Here is a 15736-nt window from a genome sequence, read left to right as displayed (position 1 = left end):
TGGACTTGCCCTAGAAATAATAATAGCTCCATTCAAAACATAACGAACTCAATCCGAACTCATCCTGAGTGACCCCATTTTATGAGACCACACTGTCTCAAAATCCACGAACTATCTCATACCCTCCTTGTGCGCACATTCGCATCTTCAACTGGTATACCTATTCTGGTAATTCCTCTATAAATCCGAAGTTATTTTCTCCCATATATCCAATGTTGTACCACAGACCAATGATAACATAGAACACTCCAAGTCCCTTTCATAGTCCACTACAAAAGCTCGATACTTAACCACACCACGAACTCGAAACCCTTGGGCACCACACTTTAACTTTTTTTTTGAACTCACTAGGACCGTTGTTGAGAGTCACCCACTCTGACTTGGTCACAGATATAATCAACTATAGGGCGTTGCTAGCACGTGAACACCCTATCAGGGAAGCATAAACTCTAAGTCTTCCCAAAACCTGAACATGAATCGATAAGACCAAATGCAGCACATATTCCTCAAATCCTTTGCTCGAATTACCATTGATGTTTTTCTTTCCTTAGTCATAATAATCCACCAACACACCGATGATCAGAATCCACACTGTATGCGATCATACCGGTACTAACGCACCGGATCCCATCAGAACTCTGCACAAGCAGATAACCACGCGATCCAATCGCAGACGGTGGGCTCCCCCATTTAGCTTTAAGCTACCATCACAAAATATAGAGCCCACAACGATTCTTCCTTCTCAAATACCATGATCTCGCATCGTCAACCCACAAAATTCTTGCCATCCCATATTAAACTTTGCATAAATATTCTGAACCATCATCCACAACTGCACATTCGACCTCTTGCTGGGTAGTAAGTAGAACTCTTTGTAGAAACTTTATCGAAATCATGCAACCGCTGACCTGCTCACAGGAGATAACCTACATGTGGAAATTTCCATACCGACATCTTCCAACGACACTGCTCTTGGTACAATTACTATGAAATCAATAAACCATTTTGAGCCTGTGCTCCTCCACCAGCTGTGTAAGTTCATTCACTCCCCATTGACATCAACTACAGGTGCGACAATACATTCCAATCTGAAGTCATGTTGCATCCCTCTCCATATCAAGCAACTCCTTCCTGTCGTATCCAATTTTCTTCAGTGTTGTAGCCAATATTCCAAATTAGTCCATAGACCTAGTCACTGTCCACCATAAATCCCAAATCACTCTAAACTTTCCCCAAGGCGTGCAACTATCCTACCATAGAACCCATATGCTACTCTGCCACTCTCCCACTTTGGTCAAACCCTCTCCTTTAAGCAACTACCCGACTCCTATTTTTTACACCTGGCCTTCTACAAATTGAACCACCGCAAGATGCCTCCCACATGTCTTTCCTCATCCTTCGCTGCCCAGTTGTTGCCTTAAATAAATAATCCATCTCTGTAGCACCTAGATTAATAAATCTCTACCAACTTTAAACCTCCCCGAAGATCATCTTTCTCGAGCCATCAACACTAGGAACACCGATTCAATTCTGAACCACTGCGCACCGCACTTTCTGACACCTGCTTCACTGGCACCATTTCACAATACCCCGCCCCAAGGGCGAATTGAAAAAAACCATAATACCGGCGAACTTAGCACATTCCACAAGGACAACGACACCACATAACAGATGAAAATTCCACCACGCTCGAAAATACCAAGTCTCGTTACTCCATCAACCTAAATCTGAACATTCTTAGTCCAATTGCCTTTCCTCTGCCGGAAATAAAATACTGAATCTCTGAATCATGCACTGAGAAAAATCTCCTTTCAGGTCATTCATTGCCTCGACAAACATCCTACCATTACATCATTACTGTGCGATAACAACTTACGAACATCATGGAAACCAGCTACTGAGCCGAAATGACATAACACCCTTCCGCAAGGAGACAATAATGACTTGCTCGAATTCGCAGGGAGAAACACCCTGCCCCACGTCTGTAGTACCACTACAACTCCTCGATGCCCAATTGACACGAGCGCTGAACATCGTATAAGAATGAGTAGGAAGGATATAAAGGTATAAGCCTCAAAGGAATCAAATCGCACGGTGGGAAATCAAGAAAGGGAAGTGCTTCTAATAGCCTTGTAGCCTCTCGAAGAAAAGTACAGACGTCTCCACACTGATGCACAAGACTCTACTAGACTTGCTCATGACTCGTGGGACTTAAATAAATCTAACGCTCTGATACCATGTTGTCATGACCCAAAATCCATTAAATGATGGTGTTAGAGCGCCTAACACCACTGTCAGGCAAGCCAACAATAAAAGTTTAACTTAATTACTCATTTTAGTAATTTTGAAATCATAAATTTCCTTCAATTAAATGGTAAGAGGTAAAATTTACAAAATAAATGGCAATATTTTTACAACCTTGATACTGAACAACCCAGAAGCATTCCCAAAATCCGATGTCACGAATGCACGAGTATTTACTAGGAAATAACTAAAATACAGCATCTGTCCGGAATACAAATTAGACAGAAAAATACAAATAACTCCGGAGGAGACTCTGCTGGTTGTAGATCGTAACCTGAACTATAGCTCGCGGCAAGTCCCCGCATCATCCGTGCCTCCGTGCCCAAAGGACCATTGGACATAAAAGTACCTGCACAAAAATGTGCAGCAAGTGTAGTATGAGTACGTTAATCCACGTGTACCCAGTAAGTATCTAGCCTTAACCCCGGAGGAGTAGAAATGAGGGGTCGACATCGACACTCACTAGTGGTCCAATAATATCAGGTACAGTAAGGAGATGAACAAATATGAGGCAGAATAAATAAATGAAATAAACAAGTATAAATATGTGGTACAATTATCCTCCTTACAATAAACTCAAGCTCTTAATTAGCAAATTCCTCCTCAACCAGAGCATATATATATATATATATGTGTGTGTGTGTGTGTGTGTGTGTGTGTGTGTATAATGGACCTCACCCAATAGGTTGTTATAATTCGAATTAGGGAAAAACTCACAGATACTCTGGCTTCTTGCCAAATATTACGCATGATTCCATGAGGATATATTTGCCGAGGTGTACGGCCCTATCCAACATAAATATTAAACTGTGCACTGCCAAGGGTCGAACGACACGAATCATAGATGCATCTATTAAACTACCGACGCAAACGACTCGCTCCCATGAGAGTGTGGTACATAATTCCTGCCGAGGAGAACGACCCGATCCCATTAGAGTAAGAAGTTTGAACGGATCCTTGACCCCCACTTACAAATGAACATGTGAGTTATAATTTTTTTAACGAAAATTATTCGATGACAACGCATAACGCGCGAGAAATCCGTAAGAGGAACACCATTATTCCGTGGCAAATCATAAAACTCGCGAAAACTCTACAATAGCAAGTGCATCACTCTACGCATGTCTAGTCTCAAGCCATAATGCAAAATAGAAGAAATAGACGAGCAAGGATAATCCCTATAGTACAAGTACAACATGATGTAAACCTAAGTCTACCCGGACAATAACATGAATCTAACTACGTATGGACTCTCGTCACCTCATGCGTACGTAGTCCCCACAACAAGTTACAGATATTAAATATATCACCTAGGGGTAGTTTCCTTCTCACAGAGTTAGACAGGAGACTTACCTCGCTCCGAAGTTCCGAAACCGGCTCCAACGCCGCTCTAACACCTCAAACCGGTTCCCGTCGCTCCAAAACTAGTCAAACAATGTGCAAACCCATAAAAATACACTCTAATACTCATAACAAATCAATTTAAACAAGTTCCCAAATCCGCTCGAAACGTTGATAAGGCAACCCTCGGGCTCACGTGCCCGAATTCCGAAAATATTCGAAGATAACCATTACCCATAACATTACGAACTCAAATATATAATTTATTCTCAATTCCAAGTCCAATTTCGTGGTCAAAATCCAAAAATACCAATTTCTAGGTTTTTCTTCAAAATCTCAAATTTCAACAAATTTTCATGCTTGAATCCATACAATAATCATGTATTTAACTCACAATGTGAAGAAATCACTTACCCCATAATAGCTGATGAAGATGGCACTCCAAAATTAGCTCCCATGGACGAAATGAAGTGGAATTGATCCAACCCCTTTGTATTAAAAGAACACTGCCCAGCCTGACTACTGCACATGCGACCGCTTCACCGCATCTGCGGTCTCGCAGGTGCAGCCAAAACCTCGCAACTGCGCATACCCTCTTCCCAGCACAGCTCCGCACCTGCGATGCGAAACGCGCCTTTGCGGTCTCGCACATGCGGAGACCTTCCGCTTCTGCGACTCTAGCTGCCCAGCTCGCATTCCGCTTTTGCAGAGCTTTCCTCGCATCTATGGGCTCGAAGATGCGGAAATATCCTCGCATCTACGACCATCCCAGCTCCGTCCAAATGTCGTTTGTGCGACCACATCGCCTCACCTACGGGCTTGCTCCTGCGACCCTTTTCACACAGGTGCGATTGCACCAGATATCAGCTGTCTCGGCACTTCTTCCAAGTCCAAACTCGATCCGTTTACCATCCAGAATCCACTCGAGGCCCTCGGGACCTCAACCAAATATACCAACACATCCCAAAACACATTACAAACTTAGCCGAGGCCTCAAATCACGCCAAACAACATCAAAACTATGAATCACCCTCCAATTCAAATCTAATGAACTTTGAATCTTCAAACTTCTACAATCGATGCCGAAACCTATCAAACCATGTCCAATTGACCTCCGATTTTGCACAAAAGTCATAATTGACATTACGGACCTACCCCAACTTTCAGAATCGGAATCCGACCCCGATATCAAAAAGTCCACTCCCGGTCAAACTTCTCAAAAACCCTTCAAATTTCTAGCTTACGCCAAAGGACCCCGACATGACCTACGGACCTCCAAATCCACATCCGGACGCGCTCCCAATACCATAATAACCATACGGAGCTATTCCCATACTTAGAATCCCAAAGGGACATCAATAACATTGAAAATGCACTTCAACCCAAATTTATGAAATTCTTCCAAAACGATAACTTTCCACAATAGGCGCCGAAATACTCCCGGGTCATCCAAAACCCGATCCGGACATACGTCCAAATCCAAAATCATCATACCAACTTGTTGGAACCTTCTAATCCCGATTCCGAGGTCGTTTACTCAAAAATCAAACCTTAGTCAATTCTTCCAACTTAAAGCTTCCAAAATGAGAGTTTTCTTTCCAAATCAACTCTGAACTTCCCGAAATTCAATTCCGACCACGCGCGCAAGCCATAATACATGAAGTGAAACTAATCAAGGACTCAAACCGCTGAACGACGTGCTAAAGCTCAAAACGACCGGTCGGGTCATTACATAGGGTCTCCACTCCCTAGTCTGCCTTTCCAACATAGGGTCTCCACTCCCTAGTTGATTTTATTTTAGACATAGGGTCTCCACTCCCTAGTCTCCTTTCCAACATAGAGTCTCTACTCCCTAGTTGATTTTATTTTAGACATAGGGTCTTCACTCCCTAGTCTCCTTTTCCAACACAGGGTCTCCACTCCCTAGTTGATTTTATTTCAGACATAAGGTCTTCACTCCCTAGTCTCATTTTCCAACATAGAGTCTCCTCTCCCTAGTTGGTTTTATTTCAGACATAGGTTCTCCACTCCCTAGTCTCCTTTTCCAACATAGTGTCTTCGCTCCCTAGTTGATGTTATTTCAGATATAAGGTCTCCACTCCCTAGTCTCCTTACTAGTATAGGGTACACCAATCCCTAGTTGTGTTTTCCAACTTAAGGTACACCAATCCTTAGTTGAGGCACCATTTAGACAATCAGGATACACCACTCCCTAGTCTTTGTTTTCCAGGGTACACGAATCCCGACCTTTTATTGCTTTCAATAATGAAGTAGTATAGAGTTTTATTTCAAACAAACTCACGAAATTTTCCTAGTGAAACTGGGGCAGAAAAATTTCGTTCGTCTATTTGTTTTGGTCCCTGAGTAGGTTATACCTCAAGGCACATGGTTTGCGATAACCAAAAGAAGAAGTCTCAATCCAAAATAAATAAAAGAAAAAAAAATAAGTGAATCCAAAATGCAGAAGCGGTTGAAAGGATGCGGACTGCACACGACATGAATGAAGTCACGAGCATCGCATTTCCCGTTTTGATCCGAAGAAGCCATAGAAGAATGAACTAGCAATTGCAGCTAGCAAGCATTAAGATTCAGATCTGAGTCTGCATGAAGAACCAGCCAAGACTCAAGATCAATTTTCAGAAAACCTATAAATATGTATCTTGTAACTCATAGCTGATAGGCTTGTCTAGTTTCTTTTTCATTTTGATTTTGGTGTAATAAGGAGTTTAACAAGCAGTAACACCAGCAACAGCAGTGAAATCACAGCTTCTCGGTAGTCCTAGATACCAAAACGCCCAGAACTACTTCGACCTGATTCCTTTATAGCCAAGGATATGTAGGCAACCTCTGAAGCAAGGTTTCGGTCAAACTTTTTCAAAATGCTTCCAAATGGAGTGTCAAACGGGCAAAAATTGCTCACTTTATCTTTGCCCGAAAATTCTTCATGTTTCCGAGCAAAGAGGGCAGCTGTGAGCACGTAATTTTTTCCCTATGAAATACTCCTACAAAAATTCACAAAAAATGGATTTTTCTAATTGTTTTTGATTTTATAGTTTTTAGGAATTCTTTTTTAATTGTTTATTTGCATTGTAGTTGCATTTCTTGTGCATGTTAAATATCTTAAAATCATAGAAAATACCATAAAAATGTCCAATTCTTAATTGCATCGCATTTTAGATTTTAATTGTATTTTTTAGGATTTAATAACATATTAATTACATAATTGATAAATGAAAATAAAAAAAATACCCTAGTCATTTTACATTTTTAGTTTCTGGTTTTCAAATTAATAATTTTTTTATTAGTTATTGTTAAGGTAATTAATTAGTTAATTAGAAGATAAAGTAGTAAAAGGGTTAATTTTGCAATTTGAGTTCTAAGTGCTATTTGAGTTTAAAGTGGCTAACATTGCAAAAATTAAAGAAGGGAAAGGAAGAGGTTAGTCTTTGTTGAAAACTGGGCTAAGAGCACATTTGAATAAGTGGCCCAAATTTCCAAATCCGTCTAAGTCCAATCTTCCTAAAACCCGGTCCAGCTCCCATTTAAACCCCAAACGACCCTGTTTCAGATCCTTAATCTTAGCCGTCCCTTGACTTTAATACGATGGTTCGGAACTGACCACCCACATCCCATATAACTATCTCAACCCCACCAAAAACCTAGAGACCAAACCTCATTTCCTCATCACCCTCATCTCTCCCATTCCCTACTCAAAACCCTAGCCAACCCTACACCCTCCACCGGCGACCAAGCTCCAATCCACCCCAAATCTTTACCCCATGACCCTCAAAGCCTCCTCTTCCTTAACTCATTTTTATATTCCCCTAAAGAGCCCTAGAACTCATCCCATAGCAGATCTCAGAATAGGTTAACCCCAAATCTTTTCTTTCGATTTCTGTCATTCGGAGGATGAACACAGCGAATTCTATTTTTCTCTCTGACTTTAGTAGTCATTAGCACGTATTCACTGGCCGAATTCTAAAAGCACAAGGTCGGTGATGACCACTGTTGGTCAGAGAAACCCTTGACCAAGCGATTGTTGCATTTTCAGAAGGTAACCTCGAAATCTTTGCTTTCTTTTTCGTTTTCGTTTTTGTTTAAACCCCTCTTGTGACATTTTCCAATTTCTGTTAAAATCATAAAAAACAAAAATTGCATGTTCTCGTTTAAGGTTTATAATCTGTCCGATTTCGCACCTTTAACTTGCAAATGGTTATATAAATTTTATTTTGTTGTTTTGTTTAATAGTTTATTTATGATTTTCTTTGTTATTAGATATTTTTGTTGGTTTATTTTTGTTTATTGTTTAGACCTCAATCTTAGTTAAATGAGTTTAGTTTTTTAACCAGGGTTCAAGTTAGGAATAATTTAGAATCAGTTGGTTAAAGAAGATTTGAAATGGCAAGGGTAATTATAGAGAATAGGAAGGGTAATTTAGTATTTAAAAATTAGGGAATATTTTCTGTTACAAATAAGCGAGAGAAGAGGACTGTCTCTGAAGGACAGAGAATAAAAACGGTTTGGGAATCTGGGGTATAAGGGAATAAAAATAAATTTTAAAGGGTGTAAATGAATTAGAAAAATCAGGTTTGGTTGCCCTAAAAATCTTGTTATAAAAGGTCTCATTCTCACCCATTTTGGTGAGAAAAAACTTAGACATAAAAAAAGGTCATACGTCTGCTAGCAATTTAGGTTCCAAATATGAGCTTTAATAGCTGCAAAAGCAATTCAAAAACAGAATGAAAACAATCAAGAAAGAGAAATTAATAGCTGATTCTAACCTCTTTGGAGTCTTGCATCATTTCTGGGTTCAAAAAGCTTGGTTTGATTTGAAAGAAATTGTTGGTTTTACTGTTGCTATCACTCTGTTGTTTAGCTGAGATTTGGATTGTCCTCCTGATTTCTGCTGCTGATCTGTTTTGAGCTCACTCATTAGCTGTTTTCCTTGGCCTTTATTTGGCAAAAGTTCAGCTTCATTTACAAGTTTAGGTACATACCTCTCACTCGTATTTTGTTCTGATTTGTATTAAAGTATGGGCTGTTTTTCTTTGAAGTTATTTGCTGCAGTGTTTAAACTTATTGTTTGTTTGGTCTTAAACATAAATTGAATGTTTAGATTTAATATAGTAACTACATGAACATTGTTATCGTTTTGCATATTAAAGACAAATTGTTTTAGCAGTGATTTGTGACTAAGAATATATTGAATCTCACATGTTTTAGCTAAAATTCAACTGGTGTATCACATCAGTAATTATATGCTGCTTAAATTCGAAATTGAATTGCTGAAATATGGGTTTTCCCTTTATGTTCTAATAAACAATGCAGACTGATTTGAGGTATAAGAATTAAACGAGTTTCTATTTTGGAAAAATGGCTTTCGTGGAATTTTGAAGATATGTTTAAAAGACTGTTGTTTCTAATTTAAAACGTGAATGTTGTTATAATTAATTATAGAGACCATTGATGTACTCTACAATTCTCATGTGGATGTATTTGAACCCAAGGAGGATTGTATATATTAAGAGGCCTTTTGCATAATATGAGGTTATTGTGTTAGTTTTGTCATTTAAGTTGTATCCAATTATGATTCCGATATAATATAGGAAATTTTACCTCATATAGCAAAGATTTACACCCTATTTATTATAAATAAAAACTCTTTCAAAATATTATTTTCTATAGATACCTTTTAGTTTTTATAGCAAAATATGTATTTATGGTCACTTCCTAATGTTAAGCCATTAAATACACTGTCTAATATTTTTCTCTCTCATTCTTTCAGTTTATTCTCTCCCAAAATCACACATAGTATCTTATTTGTCTCTCCACGATCTCTCTCTCAATGATATCTCTCTCATTCTTTCCTATATGAAACAGAAAACTGGTTTCCTCTGATAGACGATGAGTTTTTCCATAATTTTCATGGTTATCACTACTCTTCAGACATAAAAACAGTGAGCATTTCCATGATTTCCTGCAAGTTTTCTTAACATTCTTTTCAAAATTGTTATTTCCCAATTCTACAGGACGTGGAGGCGTGACACCAAATTTTTTCCCTTCTGATTCATGATTTCTTGCTTTTGTAAAGAACTATGAAATTGTGCAAGTCATAAATCATCAATACAGATTTTTACCACTCACCACTAAAGTTTTTGGGTTTTTGGCCTGTTAAAGCTTTTTCTTTTTCTCTTCAACAGTTTTTTTAAAAATATTCACCATTGTTAGGTTTTCTGCAGAATACCCACTAAAGCACTCAATTTCGAAGGTCCATCTTTAGATTTGCAAATCACTCAAGAGGAACCTGTATTTGCAGGTTCATCAACAACCATTGAAGCCGAAAGGAAAACAAAAATACGCAATGACCCTAATTGTAGATGTATTTATATGTATTCGAGTCCGCAGGATTTTTAGTTTCTACAGTGGTTTTCTCTTCTTGTATTTAGATGTATTTATATGTATTCGATAAGGCATATACTGATTTTTATTTTTTACAGTGATTTTTGACTGTTGTATTTAGATGTATTTATATGTATTTGAGTTCTTACAATAATATTTTAAAATACATTGTTAGTTTTATCATTTTGCTGTTATTCATCAATTAGTTATGCATTCAATCTAACTGTATTCATCTGTATTTTAAACCTAACTGCATCCATTTGTATTTAAAATAACAATACAGTGAAATGCAGTAAAATACTCTCAATACAAATAGAAAATCAATGAATACAACCAATGAAATATACTCAATAAAGCAGTAATACCATGTATTAGGAATAAATAAAATATTGTGAATACAAAAATAAACTTGAATACATTGAACACAATTGTTAGATACAACAAAATACAAGCACTAAGTTTATTATGAAGTACGCATGCAGTAGGTTTGTGATGACCCAAAAGGTCATCTTTAAATTTAATAATTAATTCTGTATTCTAAGGCCTCAAAAAATACTATTTATCATTTCTCGACTTGCGTGCACAGTCCGTATAATTTTCCAGAAAGTTTTTATATGAAAATATTGATTAAAATGTGAAATAGAGCCTTAAAACTCAACTGAGTTAATTTTGGTCAATATTTTGAGAAAACAGACTCGGATCAGTATTTTGACAGTTTCGGTAGGTCCTTATCATGATTTAGGACTTAGGCGTATGCCCGGAATTTAATTTGGAGGTCCCTAGCTCGAATTATCGCCAGTTGGCGAAAACTAGAAGCCTAAAGACTTAAAGATTTCATAGTTTGACCACACATTGAATTTTATTGATATCGGGGTCGGATTCGAGTTCTGAATATTTTCATAGGTCCGTTATGTCATTTATGACTTGTGTGCAAAATTTGAGGTCAATCGGACTTGATTTGATAGGTTTCAGCATCGAATATAAAAGTTGAAAATTCTTAAGTTCCTTAAGCTTGAATTGTGGTATGGTTTCTAAATTAAGCATTGTTTGATGTAATTTGAGATTTCAACTAAGTTTGTATGATGTTTTAGGATTTGGTGGTGTATTTGGTTGAGATCTTGGGGACCTCAGGTGAGTTTCAGATGGTTAACGGGTTGAATTTTGGACTTAGAACTTTGTTGGAATTTTTCTAATGCGTTGGTTTACTTCTTCGCGTTCGCGATAGGGGTCTCGCGTTTGCGAAGAGGAACTAGAGGCAGGCAAAATTTACCGTGAAGAGGGGACTGTGTTCGCGAAGAGGTAGGGCAGTGTACATCGCGAATGCGTGGGAGCTTTCACGTTCGCGTAGAAGGACGAGGCCTGGCCGGGCACCAGGCAATAAGGCTTCGCGTTCGCGATGGCCAAGTTTGGCAAGGCATCGCATTCGCGAGACTGCCCTCGCGTCCACGTAGAAGGAATCAGGGTCATCACAAAAATGTTCTTCGCGAACGCGAGGATGCTATCGCGTTCACGAAGAAGAAATTCCTGGAAAGCAGAACTTAAGTTCTGGAAATGGGATTTCTTCCCATTTTTCATTTTTCAAGATTTTGAGCTCGGGTAAGGTGAATTTTGGGCGATTTTCACGGAAAAATATTGGGGTAAGTATTCCTTATCCAATATTGATTATATTTCATGATTCCATACTCATTTACATCATGAATCCGTGAATTTATAGAAGAAAAATCAGATTTTTATAAAATCTTCCAAAAATGTAAAGTGAAGATTTGAAATCCAATCCGATGTCGGAATTCGATAATTTTTATATGGTGGAACTTGTCTCGGAACGGGTGTTCAGATTTTATAAGTTTTTTCGAGATTCGAGATGTGGGCCCCACTGATAATTTTTGAGATGAATTTCGGATTTTAATCCGGAAAATTAGTAAATTCGTATGAAATTAATTCCTACGATTTATATTGAGCATATTGAATTATTTATGACTATATTTGAGGATTTCATACACGAATTCCCGAGGCAAAGGTTTATTGGATTCTTGAATTTGGTTGCAAAGCGAGGTAAGTGCCATGGTTAACCTTGACTTGAGGGAATAGAACTCTCGCATGTGTAATGACATATATGCGAGGCGACGAGTGCCTATACGTCGTCAAATTAATTATTTGCATAATTATTTGAAATCATAAATTGTTTAAGACATAAATTAATTATTATATTAATTATTTCTCTCATATTCCGTGCTTAATATTATGCCTTGAATTCCCGCAATAATTGTTACATGCTTATTTGATTCATGTGTCTTAATTGATACCGGACATTTAACATATTAAATATTAAACTGCCTATTTTCTCCCTAATTTTCACAATTAATTGCTACTTGTCATTGTTTGTTTAATAAATAAATTATAAGTATTGTATGTCTTGATGCTTAATAGTTTCTCATTGAACGTGGTATTTATTAGAGTATTTTTATTACATTTAAGAGTTGTTATTTGTATTGGGGGATTAGGTTGTACGCCGCAACAGATTTATTCTAAAGTTTATATTGGGGGAACGGGTTGCACGCCGCAACAAATTGCACGCCACAACAGATTTATTTAAAAGTTTATATTGGGGGATCGGGTTGCACGCCACAACAGATTTATTTAAAAGTTTATATTGGGGGATCGGGCTACACGCCGCAACAGATTTATTCTAAGTTTATATTGGGGGATCGGGTTGCGCGCCGCAATGGAAACAAGTTAAGGGATTGTGACTGCTGAATTGACTTCAATTATTGTTATTATTTACCGGTCTTACTACTATTCCCGTTGTTGTTATTATTATTGTGTACAGGTTAATGTAAGCGACATGCCTTAGCCTCGTCACTACTTCGTCGAGGTTAGGCTCGGCATTTACCAGTACAAGGGGTCGGTTGTACTGATACTACACTCTGTACTTCTTGTGCAGATTTTGGAGTTGGTCCCAGCGGTGTACTGTAGATTTTTCAGGATACGGCTACTAGTGGAGACTTGAGGTATAACTGCACAGCGTTCGCAGTTCTGAAGTCCCCTTCTTTCTTATCTCAGTTGTGTATTATATTTTAAACAGTTTGAATTTTATTCAGACCTTTATTTGTATTATTCTAGAAGCTCGTGCACTTGTGACTCCAGTTCTGGGATGGTATTTAGATATCGCGATTTTTATGGATTATTCATTTTATTTCTGCATTTGTTTCCTTGTTATTAATGAATTTAAAATTTTTGTTAAAATGGCTAGTTATATTCTAACATTGGCTTGCCTAACAAGTGAAATGTTAGGCGCCATCACGGTCCCAAAGGTGGGAATTTCGGATCGTGACAGCTCAGAGCATTAGGTTACCTAGTTCTCACGAGTCACGAGCAAGCTTAGTAGAGTCTGAAGGATCGGTACGGAGACATATGTACTTATCTTCCAGAGGCTATAGAGTGTAGGAATAATTCAGCTTCTTTCATTCCTTATCATGCAACATTGATTTATATTGAAACATATATCTCATATTACGTTGTATCCACTCGTGTATGACATTGCGCACTCGGTATCAGTTGTGCGTCTACGGTTCATGATATCGCAGATGGACTACGACGGAGCTAGAGATGCTCAAACATTGCCTCAACATGTGGTTCCGACTGAAGATGTGGACGTATTGAGAGATCTCCCAGTGAATCATGTGGGAGGGGGGGGTGCAACGGACCTTGGCATCTGGTTGATTTATACGAGCTGTCAAGGTTAATATTGTGGACCATCGGATGTGGTGAACTATGACTTCGCGCCGAGTGGGGGAGTTCACTATCAATGGATGGATTGCAGGGTCATGTGTTATATCAGTTTTGGCCTGAAATATATATATATATATATGTGATACTGAAAGGTTCCCCGAAAAAATATTACACATGTTTAAGGCCTGAGATTTTGTAGAGGATAAGGTTGAGACTTGCGGTATGTCCGCCTACTTAATAATCCTATACTTCAGTACCAAAGGAGTTAGAGAAACAATTTTAAATTTACAGAAGGTCTACGTCATGGTTGCGGATTTTGGGATGTTTCGGAGGAAGTATAGTGGTTGACGAAATTCTGGACTATGTGGTTCGTGCCAAGATTTGTCTGTATGGAGCTCTACTTTTGCGATCGTTGTATATAAATAGGGGTAAAGGTTACCCCAAAGAAGAATCGAAGAGTATGTTAAGAAATGGGTCAGCTCAACAGTATTAAGTCCGCATAACAAAAGAAGAAATTGGCCTTGGGAGAGATAATTCTCCACAGGTGTCCATGGCAAGCCTATGAAGAGGGCAGGCCAGCCATTGCAACACCGCCCACTTGGCTCAGTTCTCAGAAACGCTTTTGAAAGAGTTTGTTTCCCGGACTCTCTGCAGGCGCATATGGTTTGAACGGTTGCGTCAGGTCACCATGACAGTGTCATAATATGCCATCAGGTTTAATAAATTAGCCCGTCATAATCCTATTTTGCTTCCTACAATCAGAGAGCGAGTCTACAAACTCTTTAAAGGACTCAATTATGATCGTAAAAATTTTGTACAACTCGGGAGCTATCGGATGATACTTCATTTCCGCTAGTGGTAGAAATTGCCGAGATATTAGAACGTGTTCGGGGTGGAGACCAATACGTCTCGAGGTTCTGGAGGATTCAGTAGATTCTACTCTGCGAGTATAAATCATTATGGCAGGGGCTCGGGCAGTTGGCCAGCCCAGTCCACACATCGGATTAATCGAGGTGCTACAGTAAGTTCTTTTAATGCATCACTGACATGAGTTTTCTACAATGGTTATTCAAGTTATCTGGCACAGACTCAATATGAGCAGCCAAACCCGCAAAGGGGTTGTTATGAATGCGATGATACTAGGCACATCATGAGAAAATTGTCCCAGACTTGGGAGAGACATATTTCATCAAAGCAATCAGGCTACGTGTCCCATTGCGGTTACTACACCACCCACACAACCAGTTAGGGTGGAGGGCAGACGTGTAGAAGGCGTCCTAGAAGTGGAGACCCAACTGTTGATATATTTATTTTATGGTATGGCGGAGGTCGCTACATCAGATGGTGTCGTTACAGGTACGACCTCGATTTAATATAAAGGAATAATTTCCCTAACTTGATTTCGGTCTTGAGTATCGAGACGAGTCCTCCTATTGTGCTCCACTTATGAGTGAGCTTCGTATTTCTATAATCTACTTATGTGTTTACTCATGTTGGAAGATTCTATGGAGATAACTACGCCTATCATTTCATGTTGGTCACTAATAAGAGCTGCGAGGCTAAAGGTGGCTTTCTGTTACTCATCTCGGTAAGTTTTGATGTAATTTTCGGATAATTAATTACAAATTGTGAATTATATACCCTATCGGTGTGAGGTTCATTATATGTTGTGATTTTGTGTAACCGAAATTATTTAAATGGAGAAAATGAAAATTTTTGATTGGCACGATGTGCATATTACTTGTAATTCAGAACTGAGGACGAGATCCTCGCATTTAAATATAAATTGATATGTTTAGATCCTTGTGAGGAAATTCTTGTGTTTAAGTTTTCCCTTGTGAAATTAAATTTGTACTATAGCAACAGTAAGGAGTATGCTTGTTAGGCTTATTTGAAAATTTTGTATGAAATTCTCTATGCATACTTGCCAAATTCGTGTTGTAATTATTGAGTTTTAACCTAC

Source organism: Nicotiana tabacum, chromosome 19 (assembly GCF_000715075.1).
Source record: "Nicotiana tabacum cultivar K326 chromosome 19, ASM71507v2, whole genome shotgun sequence".
In the NCBI taxonomy this organism is placed as follows: domain Eukaryota; kingdom Viridiplantae; phylum Streptophyta; class Magnoliopsida; order Solanales; family Solanaceae; genus Nicotiana; species Nicotiana tabacum.
This window is presented reverse-complemented; position numbering follows the sequence as displayed.